This window comes from Cetorhinus maximus, chromosome 8 (assembly GCF_964194155.1).
Source record: "Cetorhinus maximus chromosome 8, sCetMax3.hap1.1, whole genome shotgun sequence".
Taxonomy (NCBI): Eukaryota; Metazoa; Chordata; class Chondrichthyes; order Lamniformes; family Cetorhinidae; genus Cetorhinus; species Cetorhinus maximus.
In genome coordinates this window covers 68,730,139-68,756,772 of record NC_135886.1, presented here as the reverse complement: position 1 = coordinate 68,756,772, position 26,634 = coordinate 68,730,139, and the positions used below count along the sequence as shown (strand labels likewise).

The 26,634-nt window shown below is 44.6% G+C and overlaps 1 protein-coding gene across 7 annotated transcripts in view; it reads right to left on the bottom strand.

The window, feature by feature from the left end:
• The window catches only part of dlg3 (discs, large homolog 3 (Drosophila)), a 693,738-nt gene that overhangs the window by 289,068 nt on the left and 378,036 nt on the right, over nucleotides 1-26,634 (bottom strand). The window contains exon 1 of one of the 7 annotated variants that reach the window (XM_078547002.1): nucleotides 9,545-9,586. The exons of the other annotated variants lie outside the window; for them this stretch is intronic. The gene's annotated coding sequence lies outside the window, so the exon portion shown is untranslated. Of the gene's footprint in view, nucleotides 1-9,544; nucleotides 9,587-26,634 lie in introns of those variants that run through there. 7 annotated transcript variants of the gene reach the window in all.

The window sequence follows — 26,634 nt, the reverse complement described above, 5'->3', positions numbered from 1 at the left end:
TGCCATGGAAAGGTAGGGCACTTCATTAACATATCAAATTGGGCTCCCAAGGTGCAATTGGTTTAAAGCTCACTACTGCTGCATGGGTTTCTCAGGAGCTTGGAAATACGTCCGTGAAAGTGAGTCGGGAGCTGCCAGCGCCACAAGGAAAGTGCCTTGTTGGCCAATAGGAGCAGGGCTACTACCTTACATAGCCACAATGTCACTGCAGCACTTTTGTGTGCTATGAATTTCCACCCAATTCTCTGTGTTCTAAATCCCAAGTCAGTCATGCTCATGCACTCTCAGCCTCTCCAAGGCTGCTGTACATGGCCAGAGGTTGGGGCCAACACAGATCCAGGCTGGCCATGCAGGATGGTCGGGTGGTCAATGTGCACCCCGGTTTTCGGATGAGTGCCTTGCTGCCCTCCTCGAGGAGGTAGCAGCACGGCGAGAGGTGCTCGTCCCCCAGGATGGGAGGAGGAAGCCACCCCACTTGACAAAACGTGCATGGGAGGAGGTAGTGGAGGGCATGAGCTCCCACGACGTGGAGTGGCACACATGGATCCAGTGCCACAAGCGCTTCAATGACCTGCTGTGCACAGGAAGGGTGAGTAGCATGTTGGCATCATTCACTTCACCCATCATGTAAGCTTCTCCCACCCTGGTGCCCCACCCATGTCTGAGTGGCCTAAGTGCAATGATTCATTGACGGCATGTGTCCTTAGCTGGGCGGGCCAGCAGATATTCCCTATGCGTTAGTCAGCCTGACAGGGTGGTGATGAGATGGGTTCTGCACCCGCAGCATGTGGTGGACTGAGACCCACATGACTATGGTGCGGGCAACCTGGAGGATCTGCACCCAGTCACACTGCTCGAACTCCAGGACATGTCGAAGTCAGGGTGATGACATGGTGGGAGGGGATCTTCAAGGTGGTGTGGCACAGATCGATCTGCTACCCTCTGCGACCTACGTCACCATGTCTCCTTGCTACAGCAGGTTAAACCGTGTGCTCCCAAGTGTGATGAAGGCAGCATTTGGCCAAGGGGGGGGAGCGGGGGCGGGGGTGAAGGACACACCTGGCATATTTGTGTGAGTGTTCAGCAGCAGCACTGGTAAGGATGCACTGGACCCCTGTAATGGCCAACTGGGCTTGGGGTAGGCCGACATGGCTTGCCCATTGCGTGTGGAATGATGAGCGCATGATGATCCGGGGGACAGGCATGTACATTGACATTTTCCCACGTTAATTGATTGAATTTCCTTAATCTTCCTTTCAGCATCAGTGGCGCAGGGCCGGGACCCGGAGCAGCAGGGACACCCTCTGACACCTGAGGGCCATTAAGTTCCAACATCGCAAGCATCACACCATCTCTGCCAGACAGGGACCAGCACAAATAATGGCACCCTGGTGGGCATCAGATCTTCAGCTAGTGTCTCAGCGCACAGTGGTGAGGGCACTTCACAGTCGCTGGAGGACCTGGCGGAGACAGAGAGTGCCCATGGTGTCAGCAGTCGGAGGACTGCAGGAGCCCTGGCACATGCTCAGTCCGTGGCTGATGATGAGCCTCTGGAGTCGTCCACGACTCATGAGATGCGGCCGGGTCTGCGGGACCAGCTGGTGGAGATACATGAGGCTGTGCTTGGCTTGGTGTCAGTGGTGGAGGAGTCTACACGGACTGTTGCCAATGCATTGAGCCTCATGGATGAGCGCCAAGCTTCCTCCATGGAGAGAGTGGCGACTCTCATGGAGAGGCAGCTCCTGGGACAGGATCAGGGGTTCCTGGGGTTACGCACGGACCTGCAATCCCTCAAAGCGGCATTGTCCTCAGGTGGTTTGGGCACCAGGTATCCCACCTCGGTGCCCATCCATCTATGGTGAGCAGGGAGGGCCAAACGGACCTCATGCCTGTCGTCTCAGCTGGCGCCTCTCAGGGCGCTCCAGATGAAGCTGGCCGCTCCTCTGTCCCTCTGCCAGTGACCGTGGCACCCAATGAGGCTGCAACGACTGGGGAGATGCCAGCTGCGGAGCTGGCAGCTCCCTCCCAGGAAGGGTCAACACAGGCTCCACGGGCCAGAGGACATCCGCCAAGGTCATAGAGGCCAACAGGACAGCAAAGAGAGCAGGCTGTCTCAGATGCCATTGCCAGCAAGGGGGCACCACAAAGACGTAGCACCCACAAATGTAAAATTAAGGCACTTTAGGCACACTCAGGGTTCATCACTTATGGTTTTTTGTTGGCTCCCCTATGAGTTCCTTCTGATTGTGTTTGCAGTGCGACACCATTTCATCTGTGTTATGTTAAGAGACTTTTGTGAAAACATTAAATTAAGTTCGTCTAACATGACTGGTGATGCCTCTTTTCTTGGGCAGGTGGATGGATTCCTGAGATGTTATGAGTGATTTGTGTGTCATTGACATTTATTGGCTGGGGCCATCGTCAATGCTCCTATCCTGACAGATTTGGCACTAATGTCTCCAGTATGGAGGCTGCAGCCCAGGCTTGTGTTGGAGACCCATATGTGCTGTGCCAGCTGAAAGTTCCTTTGGTTAGAGCATCCCGGGTGTCCCTGCCTCCCTGAGGTATGCCCGGGTCAGCGTCTGCCCCCTCAGCATTTCCCTGTGCGTGCTCATCCTTGGACTCATTGTGTTCAGCCGCAGCCACTCACTCCATCTACATCTTCTTCGTCCAAAGCGTCCCCTCTTTGCAGTGCAAGATTGTGGAGAGCGCAGCATGCAACCACTATCAGTGACACTCGATCTGGGGGGTACTGGAGTGCGCCCCCCGAATGGTCCAGGCTTCGGAAGCGCATTTTGAGAAGACCGATGGTTCTCTCCACCACAGCCCTTGTGGAGGCGTGGCTCCTATTGTACCGCTGCTCAGCTTCTGTTCTTGGATGGCGGAGAGGTGTCATGAGCCACCTTCTGAGGGGATAGCCCTTGTCACCCAGCAGCCATTCATCCATCCAGCTGGCTGGAGCACTGAAGAGCCTCGGCACCTGGGAGTATCTGAGGATGTAGGCGTCATGGGAGCTGCCTGGGTACCTTGCGCAGACTTGTAGAATCTGCATCCTGTGGTCACACACTATCTGCACATTCATGGGGTGGAAGCCCTTCCTGTTGACGAAGGCACCAGGCTCACCTGCTGGCGCCTTGATGGCCACATGTGTGCAGTCTATAGCACCCTGGACGCGGGGGTAGCCAGCAATGGCTGCAAAGCCTATGGCTCACTCTGTCCAACTAGCCTCATCCCAGCGGTAGTGGATGAAGGTCAATGCATGCCTGAACAGAGCGTTTGTGACCTGCTTGTCACAAGTGTAGACATCTGATTAGGAAACACCGCAAAGATCACCCACCGATCCCTGTAAAGAGCCTGAGGCATAGGAGTTAGGGCAGCTGTGACCTTTAGAGCCACGGGCATGGGGTGTCCACCATCTCACCGTCATCACCATCTCAGTTAGCTGAGATCTCTGGCCCAATCATCTGACAGATAGCGTTGACTGTCTCCCTTGACAGACGGACCATCCTTCAGCACTGCACCTCAGCCATATTGAGGTAGCTGTTTCACCGCCTATATACCCTGGCATCAGGATAATGGCGTCTTCTGTGGCTCCTTCCGCCTTGGACTACCTCTTGGCCCTGCACCCCTTGAGCCTGCGCCTGTCCTCCCAAAGGTGGATCCCCTGGAGGCTGAATGTGCACTCCTGGCCTCCTCCCCCTTCTAGCTCTCCCTTCCTCCTCAGAGGAGGTGTCTCCAGTGGAGAGATCACCTCCCATTCCCAGGCTCAGGGAGGCTTCCTGAAACCTACAGGCCCCAAAACAAATCCTCACTGCAAATTGCTGACCTGAAGTTTATGAGTCCAGTCCAAACAGCTGGTTTGCGTTTTGAAGTTTTCCAGCTCACACAGGCAAGTTTCAGTAACCTTTGCACAATAACTTTTAAATGTGTAGAATTGTGACCCCACTGAACCCTCTTCTTCCGCTCGTGGATGAGGTTCATACAAATTTCTGCTAACCGCCAGCCCATGCGACCTTCGGCTCGTCGCAAAATCCCCGTCAATTGGAGGCTCAAGGGCCTTAAGTGGCCCGTTAATTAATGGTGGGTGCACAAAGGAGATCGCCATGCACCCGCCCACCGAAATATTGCGATGGCGTGCGGTGATGTTGGGGCGTTCACCCGAAGTCACCGCGCATCATTTTATGCATCGGCATGTGGATCCTGCCCCCCACATGTCAAACAGAAAATTCTGCCCTATGAATTTTCAGCGTGGAATTCAAGCATTCAAGCATGATTGGCGGGCCCGAAAGCGGATGTGGAATCAGCTCCAGACCACGATTGGCTGTCGAACTCAATTTCACACTGGCTGGCCAATTAACTGCCAGCCAGAGTGAAACATACACTGAGCAAGGCTTAGCGCTGCTGGCTGTGGGTGGGGGGGGGGGGGAAGAGGGCGGGCACTAGGAACAGGAAGGGTGTGAGTGGGGGATTTAAATACAGCTCCCTGCAGGCTGGAAGTCTGCATTTAGTGCCTCAGGGAGCTGGTTTGCAGTGGGAATTTTTTTGGTCTCCATTACAGATTTGAAGTGTTGCTCCAGTGTGTAAGATGGCAGTGATGCCCGGATCCTATGCTTAGCATGACGGGAATGCCTGGATCCAGTGTGCCCCCCATTTTTTGAATGAGTGTCTGAGGGTATTCCTGAAAGTAGTAAATGGTCATCGTCACATCCTGCTGCCAAGGGACGGCAACAGGAGACAACCTAATGTCACAAAGAAGGCCTGGATGGAGGTGGCGGGCCTGGTCAGTGGCCATGACGTAGTACGCAGAACCTGGATCCAGTGTTGGAAAAGGATCAATGACCTTCTACTCTCTGGCAAGGTGAGTACTTATTCCAGTTGGAACCTTGGGTAGATGTTTTTTGTGGGTGGCTGCACGTGTTGATGCTCAGTGATGTAAAATGCAGAGTGCAATGTGGCACATCATGTGCCCTGATAGACCATGGCTGGTGTGTAGGTCGGGATGATGTGCAACAATATGGCAAACTGTTACTGCGTCCTTGGGGTTGGGGAGGCTGCAACGTGGTGGCATGTTGGGGGAGACTAATGGAAGCACTTTTTCCCTTACAGGAGAAGAGGAGTCACAGCTCAGCGGCGTGAGGACGGACTGGTGGGGGATACCAAACCTACTGATTCTCAGTCAGCAGAGGAGCAAACTTTGGAAATGGCCTGCGAGCGTGGAGAGGCAAGGGGTGTCGGATGAGGGTAAGAGTCCAAAGGAAGGGACAAGATTGGTGAAGGGCCTGAGAGATGTGGAGCTGCGGTTGTTAGACTGACATGTGAAATGCAGTTATTCCCGTAGCTCATCCATTCGAAAGTAATTGTTCAGCCAGATGTCCATTCTAATGAGAAGGCACAGTGAGTGCACTCTGACTTCATAATGATGGTTGATGCTGACATTTTTGCTTCCTTCCTCAGACGGTTCATCATCATGACCCCAAAAGGACCCTGAGGACCCCCCCTTGACACCCGAGGAGGAACAGCTGCTAGATGCACCCACGTCACATCCTCCCTCTGCACCATGTACCAGCGCAGATACAGGCACATCGCTGGGAATAAGTGTCTCAGCTCGGATGGCTGTGCACAGTGGTAAAGGCACATTGCACTCACCTGAGGAGATGGCTGAGGCAGAGAGTCTACAGTGCACCAGCATTTGGAGGTTTGCTGGAGATCAGGACGTTTATGAGTCCGAGGCAGATGATGAGTCTCTGGAGTCATTCATCAAGCAGCAGATGCTGCATGTCCAGCAGGGTGCGTGGGAAAATCTGGCAGAGATCCCTGAGGGTCTTGGAGGAGTCCATTTGGAGTGTGAGCACTGCATTGACCTAGAGCTCAGAACGCACAGCTTCCTCCATAGAGAGAGTGGTGACTCTCATGGCGAGGCAGCTCCAGGAACTCAATCAGGGTTTTCTGGGGTTGTGTTCAGACCTGCAAGCCCACACACTGGCAGTGACCTCAGCAGGTCACTGCCAATGTGAAAGCAGGATGAGGCACATAGTTACTCTGTTAGGTGCCCATCCATCTACGGTGAGAAGGGAGGATCAAACCAACCTCATGTTGGCAATTGAGCTTTAGCTCCAAGCATCTGGGGGCTCCTCTCAGGGTGCTCCAGATAATGGCAGCAGCTCCTCTGCCCATCTGCCAGTGACCATCGCATCTGATGAGACCACAATGACTGAGGAGTGCCCAGACATGATGCTGGATTCTCCCGCCCAGACGGAGCCTGCACAGGCTCCATTGACCAGAGGATGGCTGCCAAGGTCATCAAGGCCGACAAAGCATCAAAGTCAGCAGGCTGCCTTGAATCCAGCTGCCAGTGATTGATGGGGGTTGGGGGAGACACCAAGACATAGCACTCGGAAACGTAAGTTTAAGTCACTGTGATCACAAATGGGGTTCTCATGGGTGATTTATGCTTCTTTGGCATGTGTGTACTAGTTAATTTGTATATTTGCCTTCATTGTAAAAGTGTCTCATTATGTGCAATGGCCTCAGTGTGCTTCATGTGTTTGATAGGGAAGAAGCCTGGGAGTCACGTGTGACACAAAGGAAGGGCTGAAAAGTTTATTTTAGGTGTTCGACCTTGACTTAAGGGTGACAGGATTGCCTCATCAGAAAAGGTGATTAAGATGGCATACCCCTTGCCATCATCTTGACTCCTTGATTTGGATGTCCAGCTGAAAGTCCTCTGAATCAAGGCACCTGGTCTCCCTGCTTCCCATAAGGATCCTTACATTGGGATCCTGCTCATCACCCTGGGGCTCCTCCAGCTCCTCCTCAAACCCAGGATGTAAAAGACCAAACTGTAGGTGAATAAATTTCACTTCTTTTAAGCTCTAGTCATGTATTTGGATCACTGGTCCTGGGCCATTTTTAGCTTGTTACAGGAGTTACACAGTTTCCAGCATAGAAACAGGCCATTCAGCTCAACTGCTCTATGCTGGTATTTATGTTCCATATAAGTCTTCTCCTGCCTCCTTCATTAAGTCTATCAGCATATCCTTCTATTTCTTTCTCCCACATGTGCTTATCTACCCATAAATGCCACAACTAATCCTCGTGATAGTGAGTTCTATATTCCGACCACACTCAGGGAAAGAAGCTTCTTCTGATTTCTCTATTAGATTTATTAGTGACTGTCTTATATTTATGGCCACTATTTTTGTATTTCCCCACAAGTGGAAACATTTTCTCTACATCTACTCTATAAAGCTCTTTGATAATCTTAAAGACCTCTATCAGGTCACCCTGAGCCTTCTTTTTTAAAGAAAAGATCTCCAGCCTGTTTAGCTTTTCCTGGTAAGTATATCCTCTTAATCTGCTATCATTCAATGAATTTCTTTTGTACTTTCTCCAGTGCCTCCAAATCTTTTTCATAATATGGAAGCTAGAACTATGCATAATACTCCACGTATGGCCTAACCAAAGTTATATATTTCACATAAGTTCTCTGCTTTTTAATTCCATCTCGCTAGAAATTAACCCTGCTTGTTGGTTTGCCTTTTTATCGCCTTATTAAACTGCTTCACTAATTTTAATGATTTGTGCACCTGTACCCCTAGATTTCTTTACTCCTCTTATACATTTGGGCTCTTACTTACCAAGCAGCATGTAGGGGCCTTATTCTTCATACCAAAAAGGTATTATTCACACTTAAGTACATTGAAATCATGTTGCCAGCTATATCCCCATTAAACACATTTATTAGCAGTTAGCAACGTTTGAAATTGTACTTTTGATTCTCAGGTCAAGTCCAAATCATTAATATAAATTGTGAACAACAGCAGTGTCAGCACCAATCCCTATGGAACACCATTTCCCATCTTTTGTCAACCTGATTAGATACCCTTAATCCCTAACGTTTTCTGTTTCAAAGCCATCTTGCCATCCATTCTGCTCCTTGCTTCATAATTCCACATGCTTTGACTTTAGTCCACTATGGTACTTTATCAAAGGCCTTTGGAAAATCCATATATAATACGTCAACTGCATTATTGTTATTGTATTATCTACTCTTTCTGTAACTTCTTCTAAGAATTCAGTAAGATTGGTCAAGCATGACCTTCCCTTTTAAAATCCATGCTGACTATTCATTATTATATTTTTGGTTTCAAGGTGTTTTCAACCATATTTTTCAGTAACGATTACTTTACCATTCATGCCACAGATGTTAAGCTAACTGGTCTATAGTTTGCTGGACTTGCTCCAGCTCTCTTTTTAAATACAAGAAGAACTAGCTGATTGCCTGTACTCTGGCACTGTTCCCTTTCCTAATTTTAAAAAAATAAATATGTAATAGTGCCTCTGCTAGGTCTTCCCTAGCTTGTAATATGCTTGAATGCAATCCGTCCACATCAGAGGTTTTATCCTCTATGTGTTTGATTACTTTGTAAATTAGTTCACTCCCCTCTATCTTAAAAGTTGTTAGATCTTTCTGATCTCTTCTAATCTTTAACTTGAATGTTGAATGCAGTGGTGTATCAGCTATGGCTGTAAATATATATTCTTGGTTCTCCAACAGTCACCCATGGAGATAAATAATGATTAAACTATTGACTGCCTCAGGATGAAGGAATTGTGCAGCTGCTATGGTAATGAGCACTGATGTACATGATTCTATTCCTATGGTTCCAGACCATCTGCATGTTCATGAAATGGTTTTCCTTTCTATTCATAAATTGAGATGCATTGGCAGTAGGAGTATGCACGGACATGATGCATGCCTGCACTTGTGTCCACAGATGTTGGACTCACTGGCCTCTGGTTCCTTGCAATTATGTCCTGTCACACAATATAAATGAAGGATCTTTTTTGTTGCTGCTTACTTTTCAGGGTAAAATAATGAAATCCCTGAAACTGGAAACAATATATCTGTGATCTGCTCGATGCAGATATGGCATAAAGTTTTAGAGATGATGATCTCCTACACTTGGTCATCACATAAAGTTCAATGACAGTTACAAATAAAGCTGCCCTTGTGGTGGAATTGGTTTGCAGGAGTGTGCACAGTTCTGTCCTGGTTCTGCTCTCAGGGTAGATGCTGGCATAGTGTTAATATCACTGGTTTAGTAATCCAGAGAACGAGGCTAATGTTCTAGGGGCAAGGGTTCAAATCCCACCACAGCAGCTGGTGGAATTTAAGTTCAAGTACTATAATAACCTGGAATTAAAAGCTAGTGTTGGTTGTCATAAAAACCCATCTGGGGTTCACTTATGCCCTTTAGGGAAGGAAATCTGCTGTTCTTATCCTGTCTGACCTACATGTGACTCCAGATCCACAGCAATGTGGTTGACTCTTAACTGCCCTCTGAAATGGTGTGACAGGGCAATTAGGGATGGGCAACAAATGCTGGCCCTGCCAGTGATGCCCACATCCCAAGGAAGAATTAAGGACATTAGCCTATACGGGCTGACATTTTCAGATCGGTCCATATATAAGAACCTAGTTCTGTACTTGAGTGTTGGTATAACGTTATGTCTGAAAGGTGCCTGGTGCCTGCAAACGTACCTGTCTGGCATGACCCCTCTGATCCTCCTCCTTTTCTGTTAAAACCTGCAAAAGAGAAGTATGCTCATCGATAGATCAGTAGGTACATACTAATTAGGTCACTAATCTGGACCACTTAGCTGGACCAACAGCTACAGATAAGAAGTGCAATATGTCAAGAAGGCTCCAAGAAGTTGAATTTCTGTAGGGGCTGGAGGAAACAGAAATTTCGCTAAGTTTACCACTGGTAACCTGATGAACTTCAAGGGAGACAAGACACCTGTCCCAGATGGATTTCATACAAGGATACTTAATGATGTTTCTGTTGAAATTGGTCATAGCTTTGCCTTTATCTTTAAGACATCATTTGATGAGAGTATTGGCAAAGGCTTGGAAAGCAATTAATATAACTTCAATCTTTAAAAAAGAATGATAGGGAAGACTCAGGCAATGAGACGCAAGTCAGTGAGCCTAACATTTGTCATAAAGTATTAGAAGATTGGAGAGTGAAACACAAAGATAGCTATGATATGGTAAGAAGAAACCATAGATTTATGGGAAGGGAGTGTTGCCTAATAAATTTACTGAAATTCTTCAACGAAATGAACATGTTGAAAATGGGAATTCTTTGGATGTGATGTGTTTAGATTTCAGAAAAAACTTTAGATACACAAGTAATTTGTCCAAAAGCTAGAAAGGGATAAAATCAGAAAAAAGCTTATGAAAATCAGCTAAACTAAGGAAAACAGAGGATGGTTGTGAATGGAGCTAAGAGCAAAATACTGCAGATGCTAGAAAAACTCAGCAGGTCTAACAGCATCTGTGGAGAAAAACAGAGTTAACGTTTTGAGTCTGTATGAATTTTTCCAGCATTTTCTGTTTTTGTTTCTGTTTTTGCGAATAGAGCTACATTGACAGTGCAAGGAGCTAATAATAGAATGTCATAGATATCAGTGCAGGAGTCACTGTTGCTTACAGTATATCTAACTGACATGAGGTTGGGGACAGAACCAACGCTGTCTAAGTTTGACAAAATAGGACTGGAGTATTTCCAAATAGGGAATGGGCAAGTCAATTGCAGAAGGATCTGAATAGGCTAGTAAATGACATTTAATATGGGAGGAAGCCAGGTAATAAGGGAAGTGAACAACAGGAGTATAAACTGTGGCTTCAGGCCACAGAGTTGAACACAGGTAGGGATCAGGATGGGGGGTTGGGGAGGGTGGTGTGATACTGGTTCAGTAAAAACGATAATTTAGTGTACAGCAGCAGAAAGAAAAGTTCACTGGATAAAGTATCGCAGCAAGGTGGAGCACAAATCCCAATAAAAGATCAGGAGTAATGAAGCACAGCTGTGCCTGGGGTAATGAAGTACAGATGCACCTGGAGTACTGTGTACAATTTTGTTCACCATACTACAACAAAGACAAACCCTGGTCTGACGAAGATGACACGCACGGATCGTTCACACACACAAGGCATATTTGTAAAAAGAATCTGTGCACTTTGATGGAGTATTAAAGCTATCTATGACCAAGAGGTACAATAAAAAAAAACTACAACAAGGATATCAAGACAGTTCACTGAGGTAGTGCAGAAAAGGGAAATCAAGCTGATACTTGGCTTAAGGCATCTGTGCTTGAGAAGTTGAAGAATATGGGATTGCTACTCTGGAGATGGGATGGGCAGCAACTATTTCAGTATTCAAAACTCTTAAGGGATTGATAAATTGAACCCCAGATCATTTTTTGAGATTGCCAAATTCTGAAACCAGGTGCTCAAAATTAGAAGAGAATGGTGAAAATTCAGTTAGATTTAACAACTTGACACAGGAATCGGCAAATAAATGGAATGGACTGTCTAGGGAGGCTATGGACAAATGTGAAAAAAGAGACATGTTGTTGAAGCTTTTTGTCCTGCACTCATCAGGACAGATGCAAGAATGCCAAATTTCAAAGGGAGCAACAATTTATACTGCATGAGAAAAGGGTGCTGATTGGTTGACAAGTTGACTCTGATTGGTCGAGGCATTGCCCTGGAGAATACATCACCGAACTATTGTACCCCACACTTAAGTTTAATTCAAAAAAGGAACAATGCCTGGACATGTTCCTTTTGCCTGAAGAGGACAGGTCCCTAAGTATGAATATATGTAGAGTCTAGCAAGCATAAGTGAGCCACATTGTGAGCCCCACTGATAATCTTAAATTGGATGTTAGTGTAGTTCCTAGCATACTTGGAATTGTTTAGCAAGTGCTATCCAATCGTGGAATCACATTCAACATTAGAGATTATGTTCTGAGTTTTGCAAGCACAGGCTGGTTGAATATGGTCAGTACTCTGCCTGCTGCAAACAGCCGAAGGGACGTGCTCTTTGATATGATCAGCCAGAGCCAAAGGGACATGCTGTTTGGTACGATCAGCCAGTCATTGAGACATATGGCCTATGTACCTGGTATCACACTGGCACTGAAATTCATATACCACATTATGATTCATGTGGTAGGCAGAGCGCCTTTTTGGCAAAATCTGTTAGTGGAAAGTACCATTCATGTTGCTGTTGCATAGTAGCAGCATGAAACAGCCAGCTTCATCTGTTGCTCATTAGTGGATTGCTATATTTGAATCTGTAGCCGCATGGAAGAATTTCCCTACACACCTTAATGTGCTCCATCCCGCGCTCAAATTCACCTTTAAAATGGAGCAGTCTAATGAGCTCCCTCCCCTCTACATGCTCATTGAGAAACCTGCTAATGGGTTCTCTACTACTGTCTGCTGCAAGCCTAACTTCACTGGTCAATATGAGCGTTGGGACTCCTACAGCTCCCTGCGCTATAAGATTGACTCATTGGCTAATCTTATAAATACTGCCTGAGCCATTTTCTCACCATACAAGCTTGATGCCAAAATAGGGCACATCAAAGCTATCCTGTGGGATAATGGCTACCTCAATCAGATCATTGCTCGATGCGTATAGCGTATTGCTTAGAATGGGTCTAAGGCCATCAGTTTTGGACCTGTAAAGCACCCAGCCTATCTCAAGATACCCTGGAGTGGTAAGATATCCCAAAAATCTGAGCAACCTGTGAAACTAGCCGTTTCATGCTGCTACTTTGCAGTAGCAACACAAGTGGTATTTCCCAGAAACAGCTAAAAAGATGTTCTGCTTACCACACAAATGAGTAATGTTGGAGACTTGTGTTCTAGAATTATTGGGATATTATAGGTGCTCATAATCTTTGCTGTATCCAATGCTCTCAGCCATTTCTTGATATCATGCAAAGTGAATTAAATTAACTGAAGAGTAACTTCTGTTATAGTGGGGTCCTCAGGAGGAGGTCAAGATGGATCAACCACTTGGCACTTCTGGCTGAAGATGGATGCAAATGCTTCAGCCTTGTCTTTGGCACTCATGTGCAGGGTTCCACCATCATTTTCTCCTTCTGTTAGATGTAATTGTTCAGCATCATTCACAACTGTGTATGGTGGGACTGCAGAGCTGTGATCTGACAAGTTGGTTGTGGGATCACTTAGCTGTTACTATTGCTGCCACTGTTTAAGCATGCATGCAATCTGTATTGTAGCTCCAATTGGTCAGTATCTCACTTTTAAGTATGCCTGGTTCTGTTGCTTCTGGCATACTCTTCCACACAACTCAGTGAACTAGAATTGGTTCCCTGGCTTGATGGTAAGGGTAGGGTGAAGGTTATGCCAGGTCATGAGGTTACAGCTTGTGGCAGAATGCAATTCTGCCACTGATGGCCCACAGTGCTTATACATGGCCAGTCTTGAGCTGTTCGATTTGTTCTGAATCTATCCCATTTAGCAGGGTGGTAGTATCATACAACATGATACAAACATACGATCATACATATAAACATACGAATTAGGAGCAGGAGTAGGCCACTTGGCCCTTTGAGCCTTTCTGCCATTTAATAAGATCAAGACTGATCTAATTGTAACTTCAACCCCACATTCCTGCCTACCCCCAATAACCTTTCACCCCTTGTTAGCCCTGCCTTAAAAATATTCAAAGATTCTGCTTCCACTGCCATTTGAGGAAGAGAATTCCAAAGGTTCACGACTCTCTGAGAGAAAAATTATTTTCTCATCTCTGTATTAAATGAGTGACCCCTTATTTTTAAACAGTGACCCACTAGTTCTAGATTCTTCCACAAGAGGAAAAATCCTCTCCTCATCCACCCTGTCAAGACCCCTCAGGATCTTAAAGGTTTCAATCAAGTCATCTCTATCTCTTCTAAACTTCAGTGGATACAAGCCTAATCTGGCCAACCTTTCCTCATAAAACAACCCGCCCATTCCTACTATTAATCTAGTAAACCTTCTCTGAACTGCTTCTAATGCATTTACATCATCCCTTAAATAAGGAGACCAACACTGTGCACAGTACTACAAATGTGGTCTCACCAGTGTCCTGTACAACTGAAGCATAACCTCCCTACTTTTGTAATCAATTCCCCCCACAATAAACAGTGACAATCTTTTAGCTTTCCTAATTACTTGCTGTACCTGCATACTAGCCTTTAATGATTCATGCACTAGAATACAGATCCCTCTGAATCTCAGAGCTCTGCAATCTCTCACCATTTAGATAGTATGCTTCTTTTCTGTTCTTCCTGCCAAAATGGACAATTTCACATTTGCCCACATTATACTCCATTTGCCAGATCTTTGTCTAGTCATTTAAACCATCTATGTCACTTTGTAGTTTCCTTATGTCCCCTTCACAACTTACTTTCCTACCTATCTTTGTGTCATCAATAAATTTAACAACCATTCCTTCGGTCCCTTCATCCAAATCGTTTATATAAATTGTAAAAAGTTGAAGACCTAGCATTGATCCCTGTGGCACACCACTCGTTACACCCTGCCAACTAGAAAAAGACCTATTTATGCCAACTCTCTGCTTTCTGTTAGCTAGCCAATCTTCTATCTATTTCAGTATATTACGCCTTGCACCATGAGCTTTTATTTTCCACAATAACCTTTGATGTAGCACCTTATCAAATGCCTTCTGGAAATCTAAGTACAGTACATCCACCATACCCCTTTATCTAGCGCACATGTGACTCCTTCAAAGAACTCCAATAAATTGTTTAACATGATTTCTCTCAACAATGGAGGATGGCCTTGGTCTGCAGGCTGTGCAATAGTCACTCCTACCAGTACTGTCACGGACAGATGCAGCTATTTCAGGTAAATTACTGACGATAAGATCAAGTAGATTTTTGCCTTAAGGATCTGAACGAGTGGTGAATTGCCCAATTTTCCCTATTTTTGTTTTGCCTGCAAAAGTTGGTATTGTATTTTCTTCTATTCATTTTTGGGGCATGGGTGTCCCTGGAAAGACCAGCATTTATTGCCCACCCCTAAATGCACTTGAGAAGGTGGTGCAGAGCCACCTTGAACCCCTGCAGTCTGTGTGGTGAAGGTACTGTCTCAATGTTGTTAGGGAGGCAATTTCAGGATTTTTGACTCAAGGATCATTATAAATATATTACATAGAATGATCCTAACACCAGCCCCTGGGGAATACAACTGTTTACCCCCTTCCCATCTGAAAAAATATGATTGAATCGCTTTTGTATGTTTTTTGTGTTTCAGCCAACTTTGTATCCATTGCTTTCACAATCTGTTTAAAGCTGTGATTCTTTATTTTTATCAACAAACTATGTGACACCTTATCAAGCACCTTTTGAAAATTCATATGCACAACATCCACTGCATTTCCTTTATCAACATTTTGTTATTTCCTCAAAGAAATTTAGTAAATTTATCAGGAATGATTTTCTTTTTATACGCCTTTCATGCTGAATTAACCCACATCTTTTTGAATATTAATTTTAGCCCCTATTTTGTCCAATGAAAGTTTACTGCCCTTCGATGTTAGGCTGGTAGACATCAAAAGAGACAGTACTCCATTATTTGTTCATTCAACGAAAGGAGAAACTTGCATCCATATAGGGACTTTCATCAGGCTGATCCAAAGTGATTCAGAGCCGATGAAGTTTTGACCACGTAGGAGTTGAGAAGTTGGCTTGGATGGGGGCAGGGGTGGGGTGGGGGCGGGGGCGTGGAGGGAGTGGTGATGGTATGGTTGGGAGTTGGAGAGGAATTTTCCAGGTTTGTTCCCCCTAAATAGATTTAGGTTCTTAGTCTTTCTTTTCACTTCTCCCGGGAGATTACATGGCTTCAAGTGGTAAAGAATTGTAAAGTATAAGACATTGCATGCAACATTGAGGTAAATGAGCAGATCATCTTTTAGTGGTGTTGGCAGAGGAATGAATAATGGCCTCTTCTTCCAATAATGCCATGGGACTTAAATCCTCCTGAGAGGGCAGATCAGGGCACTGGTTTAAAGACTCACCTGAAAATCTACACTGTACTCGGATGTCAGCCTAGATGATAAGCCCCATTCCAAATTCATGAGCATGAGTTCACAAAATTCTGATTTAGTGGCGACAGTGCCTTAGCCAAGGCTGATACTAAGCTCTTTGCACATTCATCAATGTGAGGCAATTGAGGTGCAAGAGAGTACAGTGCTACATGGTATTATCTGAACTTTGTGACTGGCCGATTACACCATAATTTTCATTTCTGGTAATGTCCATTATATAATAACTTGCATTTATATATCACCCTTAACATAGAAAAACAGCAAAATGTGCTAATGAAAACCATCTCTTACAGAAGAGGGAGTAAAATTAGAATCAACTTTTCTAATCAACTCTATTGTATGTTTATGTGCAATACAAAATCACATTTCCTTGCGGGTTATCTTATTTCAAGGCTCAAACCGCTTCCCATTCATGATTTATTTTGTTTGAAGCCCTTGGTTAGACTACTGCTTTGTAATCCCTCTATAAAATATGCCACTACCTCTAGGATAATATAGGCTGATGTATGTTACCGAGGAACTAACAAATAAATGCATTGGGATAACTCATAAACTCTGGGAGCAAGCTCAAACAATTCATTAATGTCACATCACCCACAAGATGTGCGACATCCTTCGAATGCATGTCAAGCAGTGTTATTCTTTGCGATATATAGAGCTGGATTTCATGGAGAGAACAGCTCTTTTTAACATTTTCCTTTCAATATGCAGCTCCCAGGACAAATGCGCATAAAACACATAAGGTGAAAGCATATTTGGCTTTGTTTCCCACCGCAACATTTCTTTCTCCCAACATATTTTTCATTTGAGCATTAACAAATGGTAATGTGCCTTAAATATAAAGATTTTAAATGGAGTAGCAAAGGTCTGTAAGTAGATATGCCATGAAAATGTAAGCAGGATCCTTGGTTTTGTATCTACTGGCATAGAATACAAAAAGCAAAGGAGGTAATGGCAAATTTATATAAGAACTCAAGTCCTTTTTGGAATTTTATGTTCAGTTTTGAGAACGCCAGTACAGAAAGATATAAAAACAATGGAAAAGTTGAAATAGAACATTAACAGAAATAAAGGATTACAGTTATGAAAAGAGACTTGAGAGCTTTATTCATTAGAAGTGGGAAGACCAGGGGATGATCTGGTAGGGATCTTCAAGATTGTGAAGTGATGTGTTTTGATAAGTAGTGATAGATTGCTTCCAAAGGTTGGCAAAACATAATGAGGGCAACATTTTAAGATAATCACAAAAGAAGCTGAAGGGGAGATTATATAAAAAAAATCTTAACACAGAACATGGAGTCCTCTGCCATAAAACCTTACCCAAGAATATTCCATAAATTCTGTAAAGAGTTTTGGGTCATCCTGAGGTTGTGAAATCACTATATAAATGAAAGTTCTATTTAAAATAAAGTTAGATAGTTTCTTGAACAAAAGGATATTAAAGAATTATTGTTGCTAATCATAAACCCATTGATAAAACTGCATTTTATGACTTTACTATACATAGTTGATGAATTAAATCTCCCAAATCTTTAAACAATGTAGTCCAACAAAAATAGCAGGAAGCACTTGTCAAATAGGTCAAATCAGCTTTAAGAATTATTTTCAAAAGAGTACCTGCCATATATCAGTTCACGCAACAGGTGATCGCAAGAAATTAGGCAACATAGGTTCAATACCCTCTCTGTTCTATTCCTGTTCTAAGCCATCTTATGTAGGGAGCAGAAATCAACAGAAGAATATTGTTAGGTTGACTATAATTTGTCTCTGGTTGCTATTACATTTTGGTATAGACAATGGGCATTGGAGATGCCTACTCTCCACCACCTTGATAGCTGAGCCACATGCCCAATAACAACTAAGACTAAAGTTAAGCACTTTTAGTTTTGCACTCCCATTTACGATATTACAAAAAGTCAGAGGAAGTTGAAGCCTCATTTCAGGAGTAGAACACGTAATCTAAGCTGACACTTCAGTGGAGCACTGAAGCACTGCTGTATTGTGACAGGCACCATCTTTCAGATAAGACAATAAAACTACAGCCCCATCTTCCTGTTTAGTTGAACGTAAAAGAGCCCATAGAACTACTTGAAGAGAAACAGGGGAATTCTCCTGACATCCTGGCCAACATTTATCCCACAATCAACATGATTAAAACAGGTTATCTAGTCATTTATCTCATAGCTGTTTGTCAAACTTTTTTCCCCCTACATTGCAACAGTGACCCCACTTCAAAAGTAACTCATTAGTTGTGAAGCACTTTGGGTCATCCTTTAAGATGCAAAGGCAGTGTACAAGTGCAAGCTCTTTTCTTCTTTCAAAACCCTCTGACTTGTTTTTGCAAGCACCTCAATTGTTTAGAATGCAAAAAATGTGATTGGCCTCCTTCAGTCTGAGAGAGACGATGGGAATGCAGCCTCAAAGCTTTGGTGAGGTCAGATGAGATAATCCGCTGCACTTCTTTTGATGGCTGAACAAGCCAATTCTGGAGATGCAAAGTCTATCACAAGTGCCACACACAAATTTGACCCTTGCCAGTGATGTGGAATGATCTCTGCTGCCACCTTATTTGCAGGGCAGGCATCTGCTTTGGAGCTTCTGAAGCCACATGTTGTCATGGTGGCAAACTAACACAGCTGGTGTTTACATTGATCGTCAACTAGAGTTTCCCACTTGTAGAGATTAATGTTGAGGGCATTCGTGTCTCTTGTGACAGCATCCTTAAATTGGAGCTTTGGTCACTCTGCCGGTGTCTTGACATGGATCTATATAACATATCCTTGGGAATGTGACCATCTTCCTTCCTGTGAAGATGCCCAAGCCATTGAAGCCTTCTTTGCTTGATTAGCACTAGCATGCTCAGCAGGTTTGCCATAGAAGGACTGCTTTATTGGTGACTATGTCTTTCCATGTGATGCTGAGGATGCATCGTAGAGACCAGAGATGAAAGTTATTAAGTCTTTTTTCTTGTTCCGTGTAAATTGTCCAAGCTTTGCTTCCTTAAACCAATATGCTGAGGATGCAGGCCTTTTAGATAAGCATCTTGATCCTCTGGGTCAGTTTGTTGCTTTACAGCATCATCTGCATACAAAAATTCTCTGATCAGGACATTTTAAAAAATTTTATTTGCTCATGGGATGTGGGCATCACTGGCTAGGCCAGCACTTATTGCCCATCCCAAACTATCCTTGAGAAGGTGGTGGTGAGCTGCCTTCTTGAACTACTCAGGTCTCAAACCAATGTCCTCAACTTAAATAAGGGCAATTACAGAGGTATGAACAAAGCGGGCTGGGAAAATAGACTAAGGGGAAGGCCAGTGGATGAGCAGTGGCAGACATTTAAGCAGATATTTCATAACGCTCAGCAAAAATTTATCCCAATCAAAAAGATGGACTCGCTGAGAAGGATGAACCACCCGTGGCTAACAAAGGCAGTCAAGGAGAGTATCCAATCAAAAACAAAGGCAAACAAAACAGCAAAAAGCAGTGGTAGGCCAGGGGATTGGGAATTTTTTAGGAACCAGCAGCGGATGACTAAAAAGTTAATAAAGAGGGAGAAAATTGATTATGAAAGTAAATTGGAAAGAAATATAAAAACAAACAGCAAGAGCATCTATGGGTAAACAAAAAGAAAGAGAGTTGTTGAGGTGAGCGTGGGAGCTTGGAGGTTGCGACTGGAGAATTGATAACGGGGAACACGGAAATGGCAGATAATTTAAAACAATATTTTTCATTGGTCTCACGGCAGAGGACACTATAAACATTCCAAAGATATCAGATAAGCAAGGAGCTAATGGGAGGAAAGATCTTATAACAACCTCTATCATGAGGGACAAAGTATTTGACAAACTAATGGGACTAAAGGCAGACAAATTGCCAGGACCCGATGGCCTGCATCCAAGGGTTTTAAAGGAAGTGGCTGCAGAGATAGTGGAGGCATAGGTCGAAATATTCCAGAACTCACTGGATTCTGGGAGGGTCCCAGAGGATTGGAAAACCACTAATGTGATGCCCCTGTTCAAGAAGGGAGGGAAACAAAAAGCAGGAAACTGTAGGTCAGTAGGCCAGTCAGCCTAACATCTGTTGTTGGGAAAATGCTAGAATCCATTATTAAGGAAGAAATAGGACATTTAGAAAAGCTTAACGCAATCAAACAGTGTCAACATGGTTTTGTGAAAGGGAAATCATGTTTGACAAATTTGCTAGAGTTCTTTGAGGATATAACAAGCAGAGTTGATAAAGGGGAACCAGTAGATGAAAGATGTATTTGGATTTCCAGAAGGCATTCGATAAAGTGCCACACAAAAGATTATTGCACAAGATAGGAGCTCATGGTATCGGGGGTAATGTATTAGCATGGATTGAGGATTGGTTAACACACAGAAGACAGAGAATCGGGATTAATGGGTCTTTTTCGGGTTGGAAAGATGTAACTAGTGAAGTGCCACAAGGATCAGTCCTAGGGCCTCAATTATTTACTATCTATATTAATGACTTGGAGGAGGGAGCAGAGTGTAATGTATCCAAATTTGCTGATGATACAAAAATAGGCGGAAGGGCATGTTGTGATGAGGACATAACGAATCTGCAAGGAGATATAGATAGGTTGAGTGAGTGGGCAAAAACTTGGCAGATGGAATTTAATGTAGAAAAGTGTGAGGTTATGCACTTTGGTAGGAAGCATCAAAAGACAGACAATTATTTAAATGGAGAGAGACTCCAAAAAAGTGCAGCAGAGATGGATCTGGGTGTTCTTGCACATGAAACACAAAAAATTAGCATGCAGGTTCAGCAAGCAATTAAGAAGGTAAACAGAATTTTGGCCTGTTTTGCTAGGGGGTTGGAGTTTAAAAATAGGGGAGTCTTGTTACAACTGTGCAGGATGTTGGTGAGGCCACACCTGGAGTACTGTGCACAGTTTTGGTCCACGCATTTAAGAAAGGATATACTGGCAATGGAGGCAGTTCAAAAGAGATTCACTAGGCTGATTCCTGGGATAAAAGGGTTGACTTATCAAGAACAGCTAAACAGGTCAGGTCTTTGTTCATTAGAGTTTAGAAAAATGAGGGGTGATCTTATTGAAACGTACAAGACTCTGATGGGGCTTGACAAGGTAGATGTTGAGAAGATGTTTCCACTAGGCTGAAGGCAGCAGTTCAAGTAGACAAGGTTGTAAAGAAGGCATATGGAATGCTCTCTTTCATTGGCAGAGATATAGAATATAAAAATAAGAATGTTGGAATTGTATAAAACACTAGTGAGGTCACAACTGGAGTATTGTGTGCAGTTCTGGTCACCACATTACAGGAAGGACGTAATAGCTCTGGAGAGAGTGCAGAGGAGGTTTACAAGAATATTGCCAGGGTTAGAAAAGTGTAGCTACGAGGAGAGATTGGATAGATTGGGGTTGTTTTCCTTAGAACAAAGAAGGCTGAGAGGTGACTCGATTGAGGTATACAAAATTATGAGGGGAATAGATAGAGTAGACAGGATAAAATTATTTCCCTTGGTGGACAATTCTAGAACCAGGAGACATAGATTCAAGGTAAGTGGCAGAAGGTGTAGGGGGGACATGAGGAAGAACTTTTTTATGCAGAGGGTAGTGGGTGTCTGGAATTCGCTGCCTAATTGATGGTAGAGGCAGAAACTCTAAACTCTTTTAAAAAGTACCTGGATCTGCACCTTAAGTGTTGTAAGCTGCAGGGCTATGGGCCGGGTGCAGGAAGGTGGGATTAGAAAGGGCACCTGGGTGTCCTCGGCCTGGCTTGGACAAGATGGGCCGAATAGCCTCCTTCTGTGCTGTAACTTTTCTATGGTTCTATGGTTCTATAGTGGGGATGTCTCGAACTAGGGGACATAGTTACAGAATAAGGAGACACTCATTTAAAACTGAGACACAAAAGGGTAGTGAATGTCTGGAATTCTCTACCTCAAAGAGTTGTGGAGGCTAGATCACTGAAAGTATTTAAAGAGGAGGTAGATAGATTTTTGAAATATTGGGGAGTTGAGGGCTATGAGGAGCTGACATGAAAGAGGAGTTAAGGCCTGGAGCAGATCAGCCATGATCGTATTGAATGGCGGGGCAGGCTTGAGGGGCCGAATGGCCTACTCCTGCTCCTATTCTTATGTTTTTATGGACTGCAGTCCATGAGGTGTAGTTACACCCACAGTGCTGTGAGGAAAGGAGCTCCAGGATTTTGCCCCATGCTGCACTTTATCTTGGCTTTCATTCTTGAAATTTTGATATCCCATCTGATCGTGTGTGGAGGTACACTCCTTCCATGTCATCACGGAAAGCATAGGTAAGGAGGACAGAGAGAAAGATACAAAATAGACTAGGAGCTAAGGTGAGGCATGTTTCACTCCATTCTTGTTCTTGAAATTGTCAGAAGTGTAGCCATCTAATTGAATGGTGCCATGCATGTTATCAAGGAAGGACTGTATGAGACCGTGAAGCCTGGGAGGGCAGCCGATTTTCCCTAGTATCTAGTAGAGGCCCAGTCTGGTCGCAGTATCAAATGCTTTTGCGAGACCCAAAAAAGCAAGGTCGAGTGGTGGTTCCTGCTCTCTTCACTTCTTTTGAAGCTGACGTAGGAGAAACATCATGTCTACACTGGATCTACCTACACTGAAGCCACATTGTGCCTCTGGGTATATTCTGTTTCTGTTGGCTAGTCGATGGAGCCTCGTTAGAATGACTCTGGAAATACCCTCCTGGTGATGCTAGGAGTGAGGTGTCCCAGACGTTGTTGCAATCCCCTTTATGATCTTTGTTCTTGTACAATGTGATATTTGCGTCACGTATATCCTGTGGGACAAAGCCTTTTCTCCAGCAGATGAGGAGGAGGTCGTGGAGATATGGCAAAAGGTGGAGTTTTCAGTGCTTTCCTTGCTACTAGAAAGTCAATGCCCTTTTCAAACCCAGTAATGACCATCAAGCTCGTACATGGCAGGTAGCTGCAGAAGATCATCAAGCATAGGCAGAGAGATATCTGTCTCATATGAGTATAGCTCAGAATAATCCTCCACCCAGCAGGTCATTTGCTTGTTCCTTTCAGTGAGTACTTCCCCAGCTGTGGATTTCAAAAGAGAAACTCTGGTGACGGTGAGGCCCAGTGCTCTTTTGATAATATCATATATAGCACAAGGGTTACCATTGTCACTAGCAGTTTGTATTTCTTCACATCAATCAATCCAATACTTATTGGCATAGTACCTTGCTATCTACTGCACAACTGCATTGGCTAGCATAAAAGTGTCATGTGCTTTCAGATTAGGAGACAGGTTGATGTGTGCTCTTCGCTTCAATGATGGGGGTCATTTCTGCAAAGTGGGTCTCAAACCAATCTTTGTACCTATTTCTCCCTTTGCCAAACATGGTTATTGCAGCTTTATAGATGATTGACTGTAGAGGCTTCCATGCTTCATCAGCACTATCTGCTGAGTCGCCATGTGGAAGAGACTGCCTGAGAGCTTCTGAAAACTTACAACATTTATTGTCATCCCTCGTACATGGAGCATTAATGTGCGGGATGTGTTTGGATTTGTGAATTTTTCGTGTTTGCACCTTCAACCTCCTACTGACAAGTGAGTGATCAATATCACAATTTTCGCTGTGATAAGTGTGGGTGTGAAGAACGATTTGGAGACACAGAGTTGCCCAGCATCTGCATCTCCCTCTCGACTTTATAGATTGAATCCAGAGGAATGCTGGGAGCCCGCTATGTTGGAATCCACTCGGTTGCAGGAGTTGCCAGAAGGTGCTTGCTTAAAGGGATCACCAGCCACCTATAGGACTCCACTCCAGTGTCTTTGATACTCTTGAGCTGGACCCTGGGTCCTGATTGATAGACACCAAGGCATGTCCACACATCTGTGGACCTGTATATTGCATCCCCGGGGGCCAAGTTTCCTCCAAGACCCCTTGCGTGTCAGTGGTTTTGCATCAAGTGCAGCTTACTGCAAAGAGAGAGCCAAGTGCACAAGTCTCTCCTGCCAGTAAACAGCCTCACCAAGATGCCTTGTAGTGCCTCCTTGCGACAATACATAACAACTAAGCACCCTATGGCCCTAAACTGAGCTAAAAATATAACAAGTGTAAATTGCAGAATACTATTGTAAGTGAATATTCAGCACATAATAAAAGGCTTTCTAATAGCCAAAGGCATTTAAAATATACAAGTTAATTACCCAGTCATCTTGTAAGAATGGCAGAGACTGTTAAGCAGATAGTCCTATAGTTTACAATAGTGCAATTAGAGAAGCTGAACTAGGTTTGATGCTGTGAATCCTGTGTGTGTGGTAAGTAAGGAACATGCTAAAGTGACGGAAACCATCCTGTGGGTTGTCCTGGTAGAATTTGGAAACACCTTACAGCATACACTGAATTACAAATACAGAAGCAAACTGTGTTCTCCATCTTTCCTCAGGGTGGAATCGCCCCAGATTCGCAGTAAGTGAGGTAGCGGGCAGGAAAAAGAACATTTTACCCACCAGCTGCAATGGCGGCTTTTCACGCTGTATTGTTCCAATCCCGCTTTAGTAATCTTTCATTCCTGGAAAACACGCTGTTTCGATGGCGGGCGGGCTATCATTTGCCCACCATGCTGTCACCTCGCCGCTTCCTCATGCCAGGTGCCATATTTAAAGTGCAGCCATGCGCACACCTCTCAGTGCCTCCAGTCCAGGACTGCTGCACAGAAGACACGGCCCTGAATGGCAAGAAGATTGCAGCCGCACCAATTTAGTGACGCATCCTTGGAATGCCTTTTGGATTCCGTGGATGCCCGCCGTGTTGTCCTCTACCCCCACTCTGGCCGCAGGAAGTTCAGCAATCTCACCACTCTGGCTTGGTAGGCGATGGCAGCAATGATCAGTGCCAATGCTGCATAGAAGAGGTTGGCCATCCAATGCTTAAACAGGACGAATGATTGCATCGTGCCACCAGGGTAAGGCAACCATCTCATCACTCTAAACACACTCACTCAAGCCCATCACACATTCACTGGCATCTCACTCACTGCCAGCTCAAGGGACATCAACACTCACTCTCTCACACACATACCCTCACGTGCCCATCTGGCCTCATCTCCTCTGGAGACTCTCTCTTCAGCCCTCACCATCTTGAGGCCACTTGCACAGATCAACATGTGCCCCCACACACACCGTGGGATAACCCCCTTTCCCAGTACAGCCCTCGCCCTGCAGCCTCTTCCCTTACCTGAGGCCACTTCTCCCACTTCCTCAAGCAAGACCTTGCCCTGCAGCTGTTGAAAAGTCACCCCGCCTTATGGCTGGTCTGTTAGGTAGAGGCCTGCCTGTGAACCCCCCTAAAAGTGATGTGGTGCTGTCTGTGAAGCTTGGTGCTGATGACTGCAATGCTGCCTGAAGCAAGGTAGGTAAACAAGCCTCGAAGCCCTGAGTGAAGTGCAGCCTGCCACGTGCATGCCTTATAAATGCTGCTTTATTAAAATTATTTAAATTATTGGGGATTGTGGGCTGTCTTGAACCACTGCAGTCTTGATAGTGAAGGTAACCCCATAATGCTGTCCAGGATTGTGGCCCAGTGATGATAAAGAAAGAGTATATATGCAAGTCAGTTTGATAGGTAATGTGAAGAAGAATTTTGAACTATTTGTATTCCAATGCATCTGCTGCCCTTCTCATTCTAAATTATGGATTTTGTCGGTTGGGGAGGTTCTGTTGAAGAAGCCTCGGTCAGGTGCTCCAGGGCTTCTTGTGGGGTAGTATACTCTGCAGCCATGGTATGTGGTCACAGAGTAAGTGGATGTTTAAGCTGGTGGTTGGGTTGCTGATCAAGAGAACTACTTTGTCCTGGCTCATGTCAGCTTCTTTTGGGATAGATTGATACTTTTTTTTCACTTTTGCATTCAGCCAAGCATGTGGAGAGTATTCAATCACATTCCTGACTTGTGCCTTATAGGTGATGGAAAGGCTTTTGGGTTCAGGAAGTGAGTCATTCTTCACAGAGTACTCAGCCTCTGACTTAGGCTAATAGCCACGAACTTATGTGGCCAGTCCAGTTGAGTTTCGGGTCACTGGTGTACCTTGAATACTGATGGTGGAGGATTTGGTGATGGTAAAGACACTGAATATTAAGGAGAAGAGGGTAGACTCTTTTTTTTTGAGGTGGCAATTGCTTGGCATTTGTGGTGCATGAATAGTACTTACTACTGATCATCCTGGATGCTGTCCAGGTCTTGTTGTTTACAGGCATATGTTTCATTATCTGAGGGATTGCAAATGGAGCTCAGGACAGTGCAATCATCAGCAAGAAGTTCCCCCCAACTCCTTCCCCTCCATCATTCCCATTGACTAGGCTTCCTTGGTTGCACACTCAGTTGAATGATACCTTGATGTCAAGCACAGTTACTCTTAACACCTTTAAAATTCAGCTTGTGTCCATATTTTGACCAAGGCTGTAATGAAATCTGGAGCTGAGTGATCCTGGTAGAACCCTAATTGACCATCAGTGAGAAGGTTATTGGTAAGTAAATGCTGCCTGAGAACCTTTTGTTAACGCTGCGAATCACATTGTTGATAATTGCGAGTAGGTCGATAGGAAAGTATTGGCCAGTTTGGATTTGTCCTACTTTTTGTGGACAGGACAATTTTCCACATTTTCAGGTAGACATCAGTATTGTAGCTGTAGATGAACAGCTCAGCTAGAGGCA